Below are 21,910 nucleotides of genomic sequence, written 5' to 3' on the forward strand. Positions count from 1 at the left end.
GTGCAGGCCCTCGTCGTCATCTTCGACACCCACTGGCTCGTTGTCTTCGAATACCACGTGAGCGCCTGGGACGATGGCATCAACGCGCTCGCCATCTTGTGGGATGACAAGGAGTTTCTCATCCCTGAGGACGCCAACACTGAGTGGCGCCCCGACCTCCAGGCTCTGAGGAGGAAGCAAGGGAGCGGGAGCTGGTGGTGGATAGGACAACCGATAGGAACAACGCGAAGGTGACGGTGGTGGGGTGTACGTGAAGGTAGTGCTGATAACGATGGAGAACGACAGGAAGCACAGCTACCGGCTGTGGACTGGCGACAACATGCAAAGAGGAGTAGCAACCAGCTTTGACGTGCCACCATCGTCGTTCCTCTGGCCGCCATGATCATAAATGCCCCCACAGGCTGGATCAGCTGATTAGGTGCCTGCAGCTTGCCAATGAAGTCGTGGGGTCGAAGGTCGCCAGTTGCACTCGGGGATAAAACTCTAGTCTGCTGCGCCAAAAATTCCTTCGACCCCCAGTCACCTATCCTGCCCAGCATTAACCGTGATTTACTCCCTCTGGAATCTTGTGGGGCCGGGGCCAGGGGGCCGCTAGGGTGGCGGTTCCACCTTTTTTGCCAATAAATGGCAACAATGTCGCAGTTCCCCGCTGACAGCGGCGCCATGAATCCCGTATGGGACGTGGAACGACGTGTAACGAGTCACGTGTACATCATGTATCATTTTCATCTAATATTCACAGAGTAATTATATGTGAAAATTAGTAATAAACCTTGGATATTATCCGAAATAATATGTAGATAATTATCGAATAGACGTACGTGAAGTAAAAGAGTTAATTTATTATTTCGTCACACAATTACCAAAGTCTATCACCGGTCCAAAACTATTTCAAAATTAGACCGTTTTTAAAGTAAAAAGACTCTATTACTTCATCGAGATCAATAAAAGTACTTTAAGTGGTTGATGATATATATTACTTCATAGGTTACATTGATTGACAAAGTAAAATATGTATACGACTTTATAATTTTTGTATTCTAGTGTAGTAAATGTTTAATTTTACTTCTACATAATTTGACTTGGTCTAAATATTTTTTATTGTATTACTTCTTTATAGTACAGAAGTAATAGAACATATTTTACTAAAAAAATTAATTTAGTAAAGTTATTTATACGATGACTTCAAAAAATTTAATCAGTGATGAAGTAAATAGTTTTTTTAACTACGTCACTATTTAAATTTATCGAAATCTTTTATGTTGTATTATTCCATCATTTATTCATAGTGTTGAAGTAATTGACCATATTTTACTATAATACAATTTTAATTGACAAAAATATATATCATAATATTTTACTACAATACAATATTTTTCATCTCTAAAATTGAACAAATATATCATAACTTAGACTTAGACACCCACATAGAAATAGACATATTTACTTCATTCATTTCTTTTTCATCATATTGATTGAATGTAACACTAATTCTTATTTGATGCTATAAATTGAAATATAAAAAGTACCATGTTAATAACTTGGATTGAGATTTTGCTTCAACCAAACACCAGAAAATAAACCAGAATGTATTTGGATTTATGACCTTATAAATAGAAGTTCTGGAAACATTCACATAAGTATGAAAATAAAGGTTTTAGATAAATCACTAATGAACCATCATGCATATTTATGAATTCAAGACTAGGATCAGTGAGAAGAGAGCATATCAATAATAGAGCCTAAAATTTGTATTCAGATTGCCAGTTAACTTCTCTTTATTTGGTAGCATCAAAGTAATATAACCAAATCATCTACTATGAATTTTTTATGACACTATTAAAAATTGGAGGTACTTTACCATTAATTTGTATGCCTCTTGATTACCAATAAGTTTATACAATTGAACCCCCATTGGAATTGAAGTGAAACTCAAATGAAAGCCCACAGCAAGAAGATGTCATTTCCCAAATGTTTCTATAACTTTAGGATGATTCTATGGTGACCTCTTTCTCGCACGCAGAGTTAAAATTTAAAAAGAAAGAGCTAAAACCATCAATCCCCAACCTACAAATCTGGGTACTTGAATGTCATATAGGTATTTCTCGACATGCATAAATAACATTTTGTAATAATAGAATGTCAAGGCGGATGTTGCCATTGTTGTTAATAGAATGTCATCGACTAGATAGTTTAGCAGTGCGCTATCAAAGTCTTCACCACCAATGAATGTGTCCCCATTGGTAGCCTTAACTTGAAGATGAAAATGATAGTTCCTGTAAAACCTAAGGCGCATAAATTTTAAGAACTGTATAAGAATTCACATATAGGAAGTACAACAATATACATAAATCTTTATTTCATCGATTAAACATGACATAAAAATAAATACATAAACAAATATGACAAGGAACCTGATTGAATAGTCATCCTTGTCTTTAGAGTCGTCTAGAAATAATCTCTGTAGAAGAAAATGCAGCAGAAAGAAAAGAAAGGCCTTCCAAGGGACTTAGGAGTGATGACGCCGAAAAACTTTAGGTCAATGGGGAACAAAAAGCTCTGTCAAGATTAAACCCTAAATCCTTAGGGGTCAACCCTATATATAGTGGATATCTATTATCAGCCTATAGATGATAATAGATGCGGGACTATAGGTTGTACACATACAAGATCTACATCTAATCATCGAAACTCAATAAGCCTAAGTTAGATCACTTTAATGGGTTCGGTTTGTACTCATATGCACAACTTACAATTAAGCTCGCCAATTAGAGATAATAACCAACAATCTCCCACTTGGGCTATTTGTGAGTTGTATATGAAATGCAAGTAAAACTTTAGTTGATATCAAATTTTATGGGTATAGAATACCCCTATAAACAATCTGGAACATTAACTTCATTGGTATAGGACTAAAGAGGTCATAGCTACTGTATATGATCGTAACAAGCCCCAACAATAATTACAATATCAATGTTATTAATGACATAGATTAAGATGTAGATGTGTAGTGTGAAAATTACATGCAATGCATCAGTATATGCCAATTTTCAACTGATCCTAAGATGACCTCAAAAGATGTCATATCATATTTATGAAATACTTTATGCTAAACTGCAATAGCAAATCATGATCAACTTTATGATTTCAAAAGGAATCTATATCATATTTACAAACATCAAATGCTAAACAGCAGTAGTAAATGATGATATCATAGTCAAAGTGTCAAACAAACATATAAATTCCCATTAATGTTTTAAATTTTAAGTACGTATAATAATCAAAATAAAATATTTATCTTTATTATCAAATATAGAGCAATAAGATAAATACAGACTCCCACTAAATGAGTTCTTCTTCCATAAGAAGGACACTCATATCCACAACATGCGCATGAAACACCTTAGGCACCAAGCCTTTAGTGAGTGGATCGGCCAACATGAAATCTATGATAATGTGCTCTACCATAATCTGACTACTCTGAACTCTTTCTTTAACCGCTAGAAACTTGATGTCAATGTGCTTAGACTTCGACGAACTGCGGTTATTCTTGGCATAAAATTCTACAACTTCATTATCACAGTTGATTCTCAGTAGTCTGTCAATGTCATCAACGATCTGTAATACTGTGATGAAGTTCCGCAGCTAAATCCCTTGATTGGATGCTTCGTAGCATGCTACCAACTCTGCCTCCATAGTAGAAGTGGCTACTAGCGTTTGCTTAACACTCTTCTAAGATATAGCCCCTCCAGCAAACATGAAAATATAGCCCGAAGTAGACCTCTTGTTATCCAAGCATCCAGCAAAATTGGAGTTTGAATATCTAATCACCTCCAAATTATTTGATCTCCGATACGTGAGCATATGTCCTTTAGTTCTTTGCAAATACTGCATCACTCTCTTTACTGCTTTCTAGTGTGATAGTCATGGGTTACTTACATATCTACCTAACATCCCCACTATAAATGTTATATCTGGTCGAGTACAAACTTATGCATACATGAGACTTCCCACTGCTGACGCATATGAGAATTGTTTCATCTCCTTTATTTCAAGTTCAAGCCGTGGACACTGCTGCAAGCTGAACTTGTCACCTCTTGACACAGGAATATCACCAGGTGTACAGTTTTACATATCATACCTTATAAATACCTTTTCAATATAGGCCTGTTGTGAAAGTCCAAAAATGTCTCTTGAATGATCATGATAGATCTGTATGCCTAAAACAAAGAATGTTTTACCAAGATCTTTTATTTTAAAATTACCAGATAGAAATGACTTAGTTTGATGCAGCATACCCTTATTATTGCTCGCAACCAAGATCTTTCATTTTAAAATTACCAGATAGAAATGACTTGGTTTGATGCAGCATACCCTTATTATTGCTCGCAAGCAATATATCATCCACATACAAAACAAGTATAATAAACTTACTTCCATTGAACTTGACATATATGCACTGATCAACGAGGTTCTCTTTAAATCCAAATGAGGTAACCACTTGATCAAATTTCCAATATCACTGGCGGGACACCTGCTTTAAACTATAAATGGACTTCTTTAATCTACATACTAGGTGTTTTGAGTCCTTAGACTCAAAGTTTTCTAGTTGCACCATATATATAGACTCTTCTATGTCTCCATTGAGGAATGCAGTTTTAACATCCATTTGATATAGCTCTAAATTATAATGAGCTACAAGTGTCATGATTACCCTAAGGAAGTGTTTCATCAACACAGGTGAGAAAGTCTCCTTGTAATCAATATCTTCTTTCTGAGCGAATCCCTTGGCAACAAGACGAGCCTTATACTTTTCGACATTGCCCCTTGAATCTCACTTGATTTTAAATATTCATTTACAAACCAACGGACTTCTTTCCTTCAGACAATTCGACAAGTTCTCAAATATCATTATCTGTCATAGTCTTCAACTCTTCTTACATGGCGTTAATCCACCTTTCAGGGTTAGAGAATTATTTGACTTCTTGAAAAGATATAGGTGTTGGTACAAGGCGCACCAGAATCGAACCTGAGTTTTGATGTTGTCAAAGGTTCAAGTTAAGTCTTGTTGTGATCTAATAAGTTGACTGAGTGTGCAAGCTGTTTACTCAATCTGAAAAAGTCTTAGCAGATCGTGGAAGCCAGGCAGAAAGACCAAGTGGGTCGAAAGGACCTGACACTTGGCAGGGAAGCTCGATAGGTCTGGAGGACTGTAGTTCGAGGGAAAGTCCTGGTGTGCTGATCCGATGCTAAGCGATAAGTCCAAACAGGTCTGGAGGATCATGTTTGGCATGTAAGTTGAGATAAGCAACTGGAGGAGCGACAATGAGGTCGTGTTCCGAAAGGGAACAAACCCTAGGTCGTTGATCCAACTGAAAAATCGAGAAGGTTTCCAAGTTTAGATCAAGATAGTATTACTGTCAATTGCTATTCATGCATCTTACTATTATTCATATATTACTGTGCTAACTCTGTTTTACAGGAGCACTTGTTCTAACTTTGTATTACAGGAATCAAAGTTTATCGGTTGACCGAACACCAGGATCAGTCGACCGAACAAAGCTAACTCAGTCCAGAGACTAGTAGAGTCCGATCAAAGCCTGATCGATCGACTAAACCAGAAGATAGATCGATCGAACCTTGATGATGTGGGATAGATCTCACCGAGCCAAAGCAGAGAAGGAAACTTGACTGATCGGTCGACCTAACCAGAGGATTGATCGACTGAACGATCGCTACATTAATGAAACATTAATTGTGAATCTCAGCGAATAGAAAAATTCACTGTTCGGTCGACCGAACAAGGTGATCGGTCGATCGAATCATTAAATGTCATCAATGTCCGAAGATTAAATCTAAACGAAGAAGGAAGGGAGCGGGTTCGGTCGACCGAACGTTGATGATTCTTATAAAAAGAAGCTCGAGGTTCGAGGCTGAAAGACAATCAAGTCATTCAAGTTTTCTGTTCACCTTTGCGCAAAAGTTTCGTGCAACTACTTTTCAACACTTCTTCAAGAAAGCTACTACTTCATTCAAGTGACGATCAAGCTTCATCATTTTTCTACTGTCGATATAATTTTATATAGCTTGCATTGTACTTAGTTTCAATAAGATAGAAGATTGTTACTATCTTATATTATTCATTATATGAATTGCTTCTTTCTGAAGATTTTAAAAAGAAGAATTATAGTGAATTGCCCAACGGTGTGATTAAGAATCACGTGCCTTGGAGTAGGAGTCGACGTAGGTTCCGAACCAAGTAACCACCCGAGTCGTCTATTTTATTATTCTATTTTCCACTGCTTACTGTGATTGTTTTTACGATACAATAAGAAGAGTTTTTAAAGAGCAATATTCACCCCCACCCCCACCCCCTTCTATCGCTTTCTATCGATCCTTCAGTAGGATCACTTTCCAACCTTATGTCAAAATTATGCTCTTGGAGATAAATATAATCATGAGAATTCGTAGTTCTCCGTTCCCTTGTGAATCGCCTTAAGAGCACTTGTATTTGAGGTAGTTGGATACTTGCTCATCAAAATGAGGCAATACTTCAATTTCAGTAGTAGATTCCTCCAATTGCATTGGAGATGTCATGGAAATATCTTGGTTCACTATGCTCAGTGGATATGTAATGCCCATAATATGCGGTATGATAACCATGCAGCTACTGATCACACTAGTAGTGATCACGGGAGGATCACCAATGCTTTCTTCAAAAGATACTTCCCTGATTTTATTACTCCCACTGTCCTCAATGAACTTGGCATTTCCCGTTTTAAAGAAGGATCTATTAAAGGGATCATACAATTTATACCCTCTTAATTTCTTAGAATAACCTACAAAATTTCAGCTAACTGTTCTTGAGTTTAGTTCCCTTTCATTAGGCCTGTAAGGCCTAACTTCAGCTGGACACCACCAAACATATAAATGCCTAATACTAGGCTTTCTACTCGTCCGCATCTCGAATGAAATTTTAGTTACTGCTTTACTAGGTACTCTATTAAGTAGGTAACTACAGTCTTGAGTGTTTCACCCCACAAAGACTCTGGTAGAGAAGTGAAAGTCATCATACTTCTTACCATGTCTTTTAGGATTCGATTGCAATACTCAGCTGCACCATTGTGACTGGGTGTACTAGGCATAGTATATTGAGGCACAATAGCACACTCAGCAAGATAGTTCGCAAAAGGTTCTGAATATTGTTCACCTGATCCATCATATTGACCATAATTTCACCTCCATGGTCGGATCGGACGACTTTAATTTTCTTATCTAGTTGAAGTTCAACTTTGGCTTTAAAAATTTTGAACATGTCCAAAGATTATGATTTCTCATGAATAAGGTACAAATAGCCAAAACTGGAATAGTCGTCTGTGAAGCTAATAAAATATATGTGTCTATTCCAAGATGCCTTATGGAATGGTCAGCAAATGTTTGCATGTATTAGCTCTAAAATGTCACTACAATGGTTAGCCCCCTTGTTCATTTTGTTAGTGGTCTTCCCTTTAACACACTCTATGTAGATATCAAAGCCTAACATATCAAGGGAATCGAGAATTCCATGTGACATTAACTTTTCTAGGCGTTGTTTAGATATATGTCCTAAATACCTATGCCACAAAATGAAAGAATTCTTGTCGGTCAATTTGCATTTCATACCTATACTATGTATTATTACGTTGCCAACCGTAGGAGTAAAGGTATTCAATTTATAAAGTTTATCAACCAACGAACCATTGCCAACCAACATTAAATTAAAAAATACTAAAAATTCTATTTCTAAATAAACAAGAATAACCCGATTTGTCCAAACAAGAAATTGAAATTAAATTCCATCAAAAAGATGGTACAATAAATGTATTTTCTAAATCCAGAAAAATATTAGTTCCTAAACAAAGCCTAAAAACACCAATCGACTCGACTTTAGCCTTCTTTCCATTTCATGTATAGATGTATCTTTCACCATCAAGCGGAAGTCGGTTCCTAAGACAACCCTGCTTAGTGACACTTATATGAGTAGTAGCACCGGTATCTATCCACCAAGTGTCATTGGGTACAATAGCCAAATTGACTTCCGAACTAACAAAGTCGAGAAGTTTACCTTTCATTATACGTCAGTTGGCATACTTGAGGCGGTCTTTCTTCATATGACCTTTCTTCTTGCAAAAGGATTAAGCGGATTTCTTATCATGCTTCTTATGCCCCTTATGGCCATTGCCTCCAGAATCTGCAGTTTGTTTTTCTTTTTCTTTGTTATTGATCATCTTTCGTTTCTTGCTCCCACTTTGAAAACCATATGCTAAGTAATAACTCTCAGATGTCACAATCTTTAGTCTCCCTTCCTCTTGCACGCATTGAGCAATGAACTCATTCAATGTCCATTTTTCCTTTTGAGTATTATACGATATCTTAAAAGAAGTGAACCGTGCAAGCAGAGACATCAAGACGAAATGCACTAACATACTCTCAGACATATCAAGTTTTAGTGCTTTCAAACTTGTCGCTATATTGGACATCTCCATATTGTACTCCCTTATGTTTCCTTTACCATCGTACCGCATGGTTACCAACTTCATAAGAAATGTGGTCGTCTCAACCTTTTCATTTGAAGTGAATCGATCTACTAATTGGTCCAGGAAACTCCTAACATCTCCTCCCTCTGTTATTGAGCCCTTTATTGGCGCCGATATGGAAAGCGTCATGATACTCAGATACATGCGATTTGATTTTTCCCACAGGTAAAATTCAACCCTCTGCTCTATAGTGCTAGCACTCGTCATCCTTAATGCATAATCTAAGTCCATGCAACCTAAAACTACGGTCGTGTATTCTTTCCATTCAACAAAATTAGAACCAGTTAGTGTTGGGATATTATTAATGCTAACATTTATAGATTGCACTGAAATTAAAGAGAAAAATTTATTTAAAATCACGATTTAACTAAAGCCAAGAACATATAAGTAATATAAAATTATGCAAATAAAATAAAATTTTAAATATATATAAATAGGCTCTTTATGAGATATCAAATACAACATAATATGCCTTCGTTTGGGTCGATACATTATTGTTAGCGATACTCTATAATATAACTCAAACTTTAATTGGTCACACAATGTGTCTTTTTTTGGGCCGACCCATTGTGCTCATAATATGGTACTTTATATGAGTTATATTTTGGTCCATAACTCTCAACAACCTTAATCGATCACATAATAAACTTTCCTTTGGACCGACATATTTTGTAAATTATCTGAACAAAATAATATTTTGTTCCATAATTGTAAGCTACCTTATACATATATCTGGTATAAAAGTAACTTTCCTTTGGGTCGATTACTTTTAGCATAGATATATGTCTACCAACACAAAATACACTAAACTTATCTAAGGTGTCTTCGTTTGGACCGACACATTAATTCAACTTAATAGCACATTGTGTGGATAGACTCAAGAAAATTCTAGGAACTTAATTTGAACAGAAATTATTTAATCAACCTTATAATAATTAATTAGTTTTATTCAATTGATTATCACAATCGATTTAAAAATCTACTATATACGATTACATTATACAGAACTTTACTTTGAGAAATTAAAACTTTCTTAAGTTCTTTAATTAAATATATTATTTAATCTCTTAATTATTTCTGCATTAATTTTTTTACTGAAACAGTAATACACTGTTTCAGAGAAATTTTAATCGATTAAAAAAACCTCTTTTTCATGAAACCGTATATTACTGTTTAATTACATGAAATAGTGACATTGTTTCACGATTAATTGATGAAACAGTATGTAGTGTTTCTTTAATGGATTATAAGGAATTTAATCGATTAAACGATGAATCTCAATCGATTAATAAACATGAACTTAATCGAGTGAACTTAATCGATTTAAAATTGACATAGTCACGAGTTTAAAGTCATTGATAGATTGAATTTCAATCATTTTTTTTTTAATTTTATATTTGATAATCGATTGCTCGATCAAAGTAATCAATTTAACCTTCATAATTTTACCTAAATAGATTAAATAGTGACAATTTTTATCGCTCTTCATATTTTTCGCAAAAATACGAAAATTTGAAAAACAAGTCTATCCTAATTTTCTCTTATATGATTTTCGACGGTGAAAAAAAATTATATTAACTAGGAAAAACTTGATCTAGCATGCAAACAACAAATCGACAAAAAACTTAAACTTTATTGCCAATAAAAACGATGAAACAAAAACTTAGCTCTGATACCAATTGATAGTTCTTGTAAAACCTAAGCCACATAAATTCTAAGAACCGTATAAAAATTCACATATAGGAAATACAACAATATATGAGCATAAATCTTCGTTTCATCGATTAAACATGTCATAAGAAAAATAAATACATAAACAAATATGACAAGGAACCTGATTGAAGAGCCATCCTTGTCTTTAGAGTCGTCCATAAATAATCCCTGTGGAAGAAGATGTAGCGGAAAGAAAAGAAAAGTCTTCCAAAGGGCTTAGGGGTGACAACGCCGAAAAACTTTAGGTCAATGGGGAAGCACAAGCTCTGTCAAGATTAAACCCTAAACCCTTGGGGGCTAACCCTATATATAGTGAACATTTATTATCAGCCCATAAATGATAATAGATGCGGGTCTATAGTGTTGGGATGTATACTATAAGCCTAGTTTTTGTATGAACATCTGTTTTGAAATATTTTGAAATGAGAATCACTTTGGTCAAACGTCTGCAATTTATATTTATATATATGTCAATGCAGTTGTCCATTTCATTTATATTATAGATAACATGGTGTGTGGTGCCACACAGAAGATCATGGTACCAGTTCCTTATAAATTATAAATAGTAGCTCACAACCAAGATGGATTCGGACAAATCATTGGAACAATTGTAATATAATTTGGTATTAGTCTATCTTGACTATAAAATTATACTAGTACACTATGTGTGTATTGAGCATGATCATTTGAGATTGTTCGATTTATACTAACTACATAAAAGAACAGAACCTCTGTTATTATGGATGTACGTCCTCTTAATCCCGATATAATAACAAACACGTTTACTTAGTATTTATTTATTTAACTTATCAATGGGTGAGATTTATTCGTTAAATCAATAGGCCCGATGAGTTGGGAGATAGTATTATTTATATGGTGTGTTATTGATTATAGAAGGAATCTGTGTCCTAATTATTTAAGCTGATAATGTCCCCTTGAGGAGCTCATAAGGATTATCATGTAAACCCTACAGTTAGACTTAGTCTGCCATGATAATAAAGTTGAGTGGTACTACTCTTGGAATCAGATGTTAATTAATTGAGTTATCAGTAACTCATTTAATTAACGGACATACGATATCTTAAATACGGGGAGATTAACACACTCATGATAAGAAGGAGCCCATATTGTAATATGGGATTGGTGCGGTAGTTCAATAATAACCCTTTAGTGGTATGGGTTATTATTGATGGACTTGGGTTGGGTGTTCGGGCCGAACACAGGAAGCCCAAGCCCATCAGGAGGCCTAAACCAATTCCTAGATCTCTGTTGTAACCTCTATATAAAGTCTCGCATCCACCCATCCATAACTTGGTTTGGTTTAACTGGGTTTGGTTTAACTTTGTTTAGTTTAACTAAACTTGGTTTAATTTAACTAAACTTGGTTTGGTTTAACTTAACTTAGTTTGGTTTAACTTAACTTGGTTTGGTCTAACTTGGTTATAAAAAGAGAGATTTTTTCTAAACAGAATTCTGTTATTTTTTTCTTTCTTCGTAACCGACAGCAAGCCTATAAAAAAGAGTAGGTGGTGGTTGTTAAAACCTAATTTTCTAATTCTCCACAATCTTTTTCTCTCCTTGTGGTCGGCGCCCCTCTTCCCTTGCTAGGGTTGGCGCCCCTCCTCACCTTGCTAGGGTCGCCCCTCCTCACCTTGCTAGGGTCGCCCCTTCCTCACCTTGCAAGGGTTACCCCCCTCCTCTCCTTGCTTAGGGCCGGCACCCCCCTTCCTCTCCTATCTAGGGTCAGCGCCCCTTCCTAGCAATCCATTGGTGGCTGGCGGCTTGAAGAAGAGGAAGAAGATTAGAATGTGCCCCATCCTAGAGCCTCCTTTTGTAGCCGGCGATTTGGAAACCGAGAATAGAAGGAGGGTGGTGTTGTCTTGGTAGATCGTCGCTCACATGACGTCCAAGAAGAAGAGAGGAATATGCCAGAAGATCAAGAGGTCTTTTGCTACAAAGAAAAAGTGCAATTAGTTCTTTAATTCAGCTGCATATCTAGTTTTGTTTTCTTTGTATCGATCTTGAATATCAACACAAGAGGTCAGCGATCTTGTACTTCGATCAAGGTGTGCTTTGATCTGTCAAGAACTTGCTTGATTGATCAAACACATGTTTGATCGAACATGCAGGTTGCTAGGAAAGGTTCTGTTCTTGTATAATTTTTTTCTACAGAGAAATTGAAACAGAATGGAATTCCAACACCTTTAAGTGGTATCAGTGCATAGTTTTTGGTTCTGTGTGATTGATTTTCAGTTAAATTATGCACTATTCATACATAAATTTAGGTTGGATAATAGTAGGATGTGCAAGATAGATTAACTCTGTGGTGCAGACGTCCTAGATCCAACTATTATGGCTCTTTGTGTGTTTGTGTATGATTTGAACCCTTCGACATGTCGAGATTGTTTTGTGTGTGTATGATTGTAATAATTAAATGTGACCGGTTGCCGTATTATTATTATTTTTTTGCATTCTGTTTAATCTAGATCACATGTAAATTTCTTTGTGGAATATAGGATCGATAACTGTAAAATTTTATTTTTTGTTGCATCTTTTATCATTGCTATGTGTGGTGCTATTTTGAGGACCGGAGGCGCGGCAGAGAAGGAAGTGAGATAGATGCGACGGCTTGATCCATTGGTGGCATAATGGAGGACAACGATCCATTGGCGGCATATTGGAGGACAGCGTTGGGTGAGGTCATAATAGTTGAAAATTTTATTTTCATATTTATTGCCTTTATATACTGTTTTATGTGTTGTAATGCTATGTGTTGTGATGCTATGTGGTGTGATGTGTGTGCATGCTAAAAAACCCTAAATTTAAATAACTAAGTGGTAGAGGGATTATTTAAATTTTACGGTCTCCATTACTGGTTTGTAAGTGATGCATTCAAACTTGCGCATTGGCTTTAAGTGCCTTCCTCTATATCGGATGAGTTTGTTTGCGGATCACTAGATCAAACTTCCTCTATGGATGATTATAGGAAATTATTTAGGTATGTGTGATCTTCTCCATCTGAAGGGGCATAATCTTAATTAATGGACTAAGTATCAAGTAATGGTATATACTTAGGCGCATTTAATAGTATCCTCCCCATCGAAGTCACTACTATTATTTATGTGACCGAAGATGAACCAACTATTAATTTTATTTGTCATAAAGTTAGGTTGACAAGATAATAAAATTAATGGGTAAAACCTCCTCTTACAAATATTTGAATTAGTATACGTCTACACTATAGTGGCATATGAAATTCACGGTGTTTTGAGGTGTTGGTGAATTTAAATTATATTGTTTGAGGAAACAATATTATTTTAAATTCCAAAGTTTTGACCAAATATTTTATTTTATGATTCTCAGGATTTCAAAATAGTTTTCAATCCTCGCACTGTTATTTTAAAAGAAAATAAACTTACTGGTCCAAATTATATTGATTGGAAACGAAACTTGGACATTATCTTAACTGCTGAAGAATACAAGTTCGTACTTCTTGAGGTCTATCCTAGCGTGTCTGATAAGGATTCTAGTGAAGAGGAGATAGAGAGACATAGGAAATGGGTCAAGGCAGATGAGATGGCGCAGTGTTACATTTTAGCTTCTATGTCAAATGTGCTGCAATATCAACATCAAGCCATACCAACTGCTTAATCCTATGACATGATGCTCAATCTCAAGGAACTCTTTGGACACCAGAATCGGGTTGCCAAGCAGGAGGCCATAAGAAAGGTGGACTGTTCTCGCAGAAAGGAGAACAATAAAGGTATATCTTATTCATTAGTAGTTGAAACATGTTTAGCGCTGTTATCTACCGGTACCTAACGTGCAGATACGGGAGCTACTGATCATGTCTATAATTCATTGCAGGGGATCTAGGAAACTCGACGACTACATGAAGGGGAGATCACCGTCTACATGAGTAATGCTACGAGAGTGACGGTTGTTGCAATGGGAGATGTTTATTTATCTTTTCATATGAATAAAACTTTGATTTTGAAAAATTATCTTTACGTACCATGTTTTATAAAGAACTTTAGTTGTCAAGAAAAATAGAATGGTTATCTGTTCTGGTGCGTTGGTCGGCAATTTGTATACTCTTAATCTAATAACTCCCACGATGCAACAAATAGAAATTAATAACACATCTTCTAATTCTAATAAGAGAAAGCAACCTACGGAAATGAACCAAACATATCTTTAGCATCTAAGGTTGGGTCATATTAACTTGAGTAGGATTCAAAGGTTAATAGCCGATGGACCTTTAGGTTCATTGATAGTGGAAAACTTTCCGACCTGCGAGTCTTGCTTGGAAGGAAAAATGACCAAAAAGTTTTTTAAGGCTAAAGGGGTATAGAGCCAAAAAAAAGTGTTGAAATTGGTTCATTCTGATTTGTGTGGGCCTATGACTATCCAGGCAAGAGGTGGTTTCGAATATTTTATCTCTTTTATAGACGACTATTCGAGATATTGGTACATTTACTTGATGCGCCGTAAGTCTGAGTGCTTTGATAAATTCAAAGAGTGCAAGGCTGATGTAGAGAAATGTCATAGTAAAAGTATCAAGACACTACGGTCTGATCGTGGTGGAGAGTACCTCTTAGGAGAGTTTAGGAGTTACTTATCAGAGGCCAGGATTCAACCCCAATTGCCTACACTTGGTACACCTCAACCGAATGGTGTGGCAGAACGAAGGAATATGACTCTTATGGAAATGGTTAGATCAATGATGAGTTATTTAGAATTATCAAATTCATTTTGGGGATATGCTCTGGAAACGGCGGCGTACATTCTGAACTTGGTACCTTCTAAGTCAGTACCATCTACTCCCACAGAATTGTGGAATGGGCGTAAGCCTAGTTTGAAACACATTCAAAGTTTGGGTAGTCCAACACACGTGCTGAAGGGAGACGCTGATAAGTTGGAATCACGTACAGAAGTTCGCTTGTTCGTAGGATATCCTAGAGGAACGAAAGGTGGTTTATTTTATAGTCCTAAAGATCAAAAGGTCATTATTAGCACCAATGCCCGATGTTTAGAAGAAGACTATGTAATGAACCACAAACCCATGAGTAAAATTGTTCTTGAGGAAATAAGAGAGGACACTTCTACTTTAGTACCAACAGTACAAGATAAGATACCATAAGTAACTACAACACGTGCCACAAATGATGCACAATTACAGGTTGTGTCTCGTCGTAGTGGGAGGGTTGTTAGGCAACCTGAAAGATTCATGTTTTTGGGAGAGTCTTCGGACTTGATCCCTGATGAACATGAAGTTGATCCCTCGACATATGATGAAGCACTTCAAGATAAAGATACAGCGTCTTGGCAAAGTGCAATGAACTCTAAAATAGAATCTATGCATTCTAATCAGGTCTAGGAGCTTGTAGAACCACCAAATGGTGTAAAAGTCATTGGATGTAAATGGGTCTACAAAAGGAAAAGAGGAACAGACGGGAAGGTGGAAACCTTTAAAGCGAGGCTTGTTGTGAAGGGGTATACTCAGAAAGAGGAAATCGATTATGAGGAAACCTTGTCGCCGATAGTCATGTTTAAGTCTATTCGGATTCTTTTATCTATTGTTGCTCATATGGATTATGAGTTTTGGCAAATGAATGTCAAGACAGCTTTCCTTAACGGAAGTCTTGAAGAAAACATCTATATGAAGCAACCAGAGGGATTCATTGCGAAAAGCAAAGATCATCTTGTATGTAAGCTCAATCGGTCCATTTATGGACTGAAGCAAGCTTCGAGATCTTAGAACATCTGGTTTGATGAAGTGATCCAGTCTCATGGATTAATTCAGTGTTTGGACGAGTCTTGTGTATATAAGAAAAGTGATGGAAACGTGGTGGTATTTCTTGTACTATATGTAGATAATATTTTGCTCATTGACAACAATGTCAAAGTGTTGTCAGACGTAAGGGTATGGATGTCCAAGCAGTTTGATATGAAGAACTTGGGAGAATGTGGACATATTCTTAGGATCAAAGTTATAAGGGATCGCAAGAAAAGGATGTTGTGCGTATCCCAAGTTTCATACATCGATACTATCCTAGCTCGTTTTAGCATGCAAAACTCCAAGAAAGGTTTTCTACCTTTTCGGTATGGAGTACCTTTATCTAAAGAGATGTGTCCTAAGACATCAAAGGAGATATAGGAGATGAAGATAGTTTCTTATGCTTCGGTTGTAGGAAGCCTAGTGTATGCGATGCTATGTACGAGGCCGGATATCTATTTTGTCATCGGCATGGTTAGCATATATCAAAGTAACCCAGGACAGAGACATTGAACTGTCGTAAAGCATATATTAAAGTACCTGAAAATGACTAGAAATTATATGCTGGTTTACCAGGCAGATGATTTGCTCCCTGTGGGTTACACTGATTCGGACTTCCAATTAGATAGGGATAACAGTAAATCAACCTTGGGGTATGTGTTTACTTTGGGAGGTGGAGTCATAGCATAGAGGAGTGTTAAGCAGAAATGCGTTTCAGATTCCACCATGGAAGCTGAGTATGTGGCAGCCAAAAAAGCTGTATGGCTGAGAAACTTCTTGATGGACTTAGATGTGATTCTTGGTTTGCCCAAAATTATCACAATTTATTGTGACAACAGTGGTGCAGTAGCAAACTCGAAGAAACCACGATCTCATAAGACAAGTAAACACATAGAGCGCAAGTACCACCTGTTACGAAACATCATAAAACAAGTAGAGGTTGTTGTCGCCAAGATTACATCAGCAGATAACCTGGCAGATCCTTTCACTAAGGCCCTTCCGGCGAGAGCTTTTAATAGGCATGTTGAGGGGATGGGAATCAGATGTATGGCAGTATTTATGACAACATAGTCTTTTAGTATAAGTGGAAGATTGTTGAGATGTATAATATAAGCTTATCTTTTGTATGAACATCTGTTTTAAAATATTTTGAAATGAGAATCACTTTGGTCAAATATTTGTATTTTATATTTATATATATGTCAATGCAGTTGTCCATTTAATTTATATTATATAACATGCTGTGTGATGTCACACAGAAGATCATGTTATCAGTTCCTTATAAATTATAAATAGTAGCTCACAACCAAGATGGATTCGGACAAACCATTAGAACAGTTGTAGTGTAATTTGGTATTAGTCTGTCTTGACTATAAAATTATACTAGTACACTATGTGTGTATTGAACAGGATCATTTGAGATTGTTCGATTTATACTGACTACATAAAAGAACAGAACCTCTGTTATTATGGATGTGCGTCCTCTTAATCCCGATATAATAACAAGCACGTATACTTAGTATTTATTTCTTTAACTTATCAATTGGTGAGATTTATTCGTTAAATCAATAGGCCCGATGAGTTGGGAGATAGTATTATTTATATGGTGTGTTGTTGATTATAGAAAGAATCTGTGTCCTAATTATTTAGGCTGATGATGTCCCCTTGAGGAACTCAAAAGGATTATCATGTAAACACTGCAGGTGGACTTAGTCTGGCATGATAATAAAGTTGAGTGGTACTACTCTTGGAATCAGATGTTAATTAATTGAGTTGTAAGTAACTCATTTAATTAACGGGCATACGATATCTTAAACACGGGGAAATTAACGCACTCATGATAAGAAGGAGCCCATATTGTCATATGAGATTGGTGTCGTAGTTCAATAATAATCATTTAGCGGTATGGGTTATTATTGATGGACTTGGGTTGGATGTTCGGGTCGAATACAGGAAGCCTAAGCCCATCAGGCGGCCTAAACCAATTCCTCCTCTAGGTCTCTGTTGTAGTCTCTATATAAAGCCTCGCATCCGCCCATCCATAACTTGATTTGGTTTAACTGGGTTTGGTTTATCTAGGTTTAGTTTAACTAAACTTGGTTTAATTTAACTAAACTTGGTTTGTATAACTTAACTTGGTTTGGTTTAACTTGGTTATAGAAAGAGAGATTTTTTCTAAACAGAATTCGGTTATAAAAAGAGAGATTTTTTCTAAACAGAATTCAGTTATAGAAAGAGAGATTTTTTCTAAACAGAATTCTGTTATTTTTTTTCTTTCTTTGTAACCGACGGCAAGCCTATAAAAAGGAGTAGGTGGTGGCTCCTAAACCTAATTTTCTAATTCTCCACAATCCTCTTCTCTCCTTGTGGTCAGTGCTCCTCTTCCCTTGCTAGGGTCGGTGCCCCTCTTCACCTTGCTAGGGTCGCCATTCCTCACCTTGCTAGGGACGCCCCTTCCTCACCTTACAAGGGCCGCCCCCCTCCTCTCCTTGCTTAGGGTCGGCGCCCCCCTTCCTCTCCTATCTAGGGCCAGCGCCCCTTCCTAGCAATCCATTGGTGGCCGGCGGCTTGAAGAGGAGGAAGAAGATTAGAAGGTGCCCCATTCTAGAGCCTCCTTTTGTAGTCGGCGGTTTGCAAACCGAGAAGAGAAGGAGGGTGATGTTGTCTTGGTAGATCATCGCCCACACGACGTCTAAGAAGAGAAGAGGAATACGGCAGAAGATGAAGAGGTCTTTAGCTACAAAGAAAAGGTACAACTAGTTCTTTAATTTCGTTGCGTATCTAGTTTTGTTTTCTTTGTATTGATTTTGAATACCAAAACAAGAGGCTAGCGATCTTATACTTCGATCAAGGTGTGCTTTGATTCGTCAAGAACTTGCTTGATTGATCAAACACATATTTGATCGAACATGCGGGTTGCTAGGAAAGGTTCTGTTCTTGTATAATTTTTTTTGTACAGGAAAATTAAAACAGAACGGAATTCCAGCGCCTTCATATAGGTTCTACACATACAAGTCTACATCCAATAACTGAAACCCGATAAATCTAAATTAGATCACTTTAATGGGTTTGATTTGTACTCATATGCATAATTTACAATTAGCCCACCAATTAGAGATAATAACCAACAGGAAAATCATTAAAACAACAAAGATTGAAACAAAGAACATAATAGAAACTAGAGAAACATGTCGAGAACATACCATAGATAAATTGAGAGCTGATATCAAAATATTACTAGAAAGCTCTTGCAGTAGTGGCCCATCTTTGAGACAAAGAAGATATGCCATAGGATGCTTTTAGAAAATTTAAAGCATGGATATACAGAAAATAAAAAAAATATATACATAAAGAAGATATGCCATAGGATGCTTTTAGAAAATTTAAAGCATGGATATACAGAAAACAAAAAAAATATATACATATGCATTGAGCTAAATCCGTACTATCATAAATAGGTTGAAAACCAAATTCATATACTAAAGATTTCATGCTAAGCAAGATATAATTAATCAAACACCATAAAGCCAGACCAGCTTAATCTGTCAGTACAAAACTTTCATCATATACATCCAGACCATCAACCATGCCGGTAGATAATCAAAAAAGAAGGAAAAATTCTAATAGTTTTAGATCTATGATAAAATTAGACATTAGCCGCATGAAAATCCAGTCTTATACACCATAATCAATATGACTATACCAGATAAACAAATGTACTGGTAATTTTTTTTTGATAAAATGCCAAACAAGATGATTAATCACACTTTAAAATGTTTAAGGTGAAAGAATCATCTTCCGTTGACATTCATGAAGAGTCATAATATGAAATCAATCATCAAAATACTCATCTTAACATATTGTTTATTGGTAAAATAGACATGTCAGGAAACTCCACCAAATAAAGTCGTATGAATATCTAATTGAGTGACAAGCAAGTTCAATATAAGCTCTAGCAATTGAAGAAGTAGAGCACAAGACATAATTAGCCATATGATGAAATAGCAAGGAAAATAATCTCAATAGAAGTAAAATCCAGAGCTAGCAAAGAGAGAAATTGATTTCATACCCAATAACAGTAACCCATGTGTCCACCTCCAGGCTACCATTTAGCACCGCAGGTCCTCAAACCTAGAAAATCCCGGGGCGACAACGATAAAAGCGCAATCAATGCTCCCGGCTCAACCACCCCATCTACAGGCGAGTCTCGGTTCGCATCTCGTTCACCTCCCTTGTCAGGGGGCCGGATCTTCTGGACCAGAAATCCCTGGTCCCCTCCTGGACCACATTCCTCATATAAAACTCTCCCTCACGCACGAATCACGTGCACGCGGCAACGCACAGAAAAACAAGCCCTAGCCTCGTCCTCTCGTCGCCTCCCTCCAGCGAGCCCTATCCCCCCTACCTCCGACGTTCCAGCCCCCGGCGACCTCCCTCCCACGGCCTCCGGCGCCCGTGGCGAACTCCAGCGGTCTCAGCGTCGCCTCCCTCCCTCCAGCGCCGTCTCCAGCGCCGCCCTCCTGCACACGCCAACGCACAAAAAAAGCCCTAGCATCTTCCAACTCCAGCGTCGCCTCCCTCCCTCCAGCGTTGTCTCCAGCGCCGGCCTCCCTCGTCGCCTGCGGCCTCCCTCCAGCGCCGACCTCCAGCGCTGCCCTCCAGCGCCATCTCCAGCGTCCTCTCCAGTCGCCTCCCTCCCTCCAGCGCCCTCTCCAGCGTCGACCTCCAGCGCCAACTCCGCACAAAAGCCCTAGCCTCACAACATCCAGCGCCGCCTCCAGCCAGCATCGCCGACCTCCAACGCCGCCTCCCTGACCTCCAGCAACCTCCCGTCCTCCACCTCCAGCGGCCTCTAGCGACCTCCGTCCTTGGCACCATGTGGACAGAGCAATTTGAAGATTATTTAAGCAATGCAAGCGGTGTTGTGCATTTGGAACGGATCTTGATCTTTGAAGATCTCTGTCAAAGGTTGGTCCTCTACATCTTCTCAAATATTCCAGTCATCTCCATTTTTATGTGTGGATTGTTCTTAATTCTAGAATTTCGTGTTATTTGCAATTCATTTATTCTTTTCTTACATACAACCCTTTTGCTGCCTAAGCTAAGCTTCACCAATTCTTCATTTTTAACTTGCATAAAATCCTGTCAATTGTACTTCTAATGGTCATACTTTGTTAGTAATATATATTTGGTTATGTTATTCAGTTACTTGTGGGTTTGCATTCATTCTACTGTCATATGTGTAGATGTTATTGACATGTAAACTGACAGTGCATTTAGCGTAGAAGTTATGAAATCTGGAGAACATTTTTAAGTGTGTCACGACATCTTGTTATTTTCCCCTATGAACAGGTTTGGAGACAATGTCTGTTAGATGAATTTATAGAGTTTTCAGTTGGATTAAGTGCATCCACTTCTACACATTTTCATTTTCTGTTGTCTTTCAGATCCAACTATCATTGTGCAAAGAAGAAAGAGAACTAAGCACCAACTGGGTTCAAGACAAAAAATGAACGTATTTTTTTTAAAGATAAAGCAAGCACACAGGAGATATCGGAACAAGTAAGAAGTCAGAGAAGAGTTGACTTTGTTTCTCACGCTGATCAGGTTCCATACTCCTGACTATAGAGTATTGACTGACTGAAGTTTACCCTTTCTTAGATTGCTAATGCAGATTTTTTTTTAAAAAAAAATTGTGGATATGCAGGACGGGCACCAAGAACAGTTGCTTGGTCTCTGACCTACTCCCAAGCTGCTAGCTCTTTGGCTGTCGAGATATAATGGATGTTGATCTAGTGATGGAGAATGATGAGACTAATTTTGAAGCCTAAATATTGAAGGA

The 21,910-nt window shown here is 37.2% G+C and overlaps 1 pseudogene; it reads left to right on the top strand.

Moving 5' to 3' along the window:
* Positions 1-633: 633 nt before the first annotated feature.
* Positions 634-20,964, top strand: LOC121991132 (annotated as a pseudogene).
* Positions 20,965-21,910: the final 946 nt, after the last annotated feature.

The sequence above is a fragment of the Zingiber officinale genome, chromosome 6B, assembly GCF_018446385.1.
Source record: "Zingiber officinale cultivar Zhangliang chromosome 6B, Zo_v1.1, whole genome shotgun sequence".
Taxonomy (NCBI): domain Eukaryota; kingdom Viridiplantae; phylum Streptophyta; class Magnoliopsida; order Zingiberales; family Zingiberaceae; genus Zingiber; species Zingiber officinale.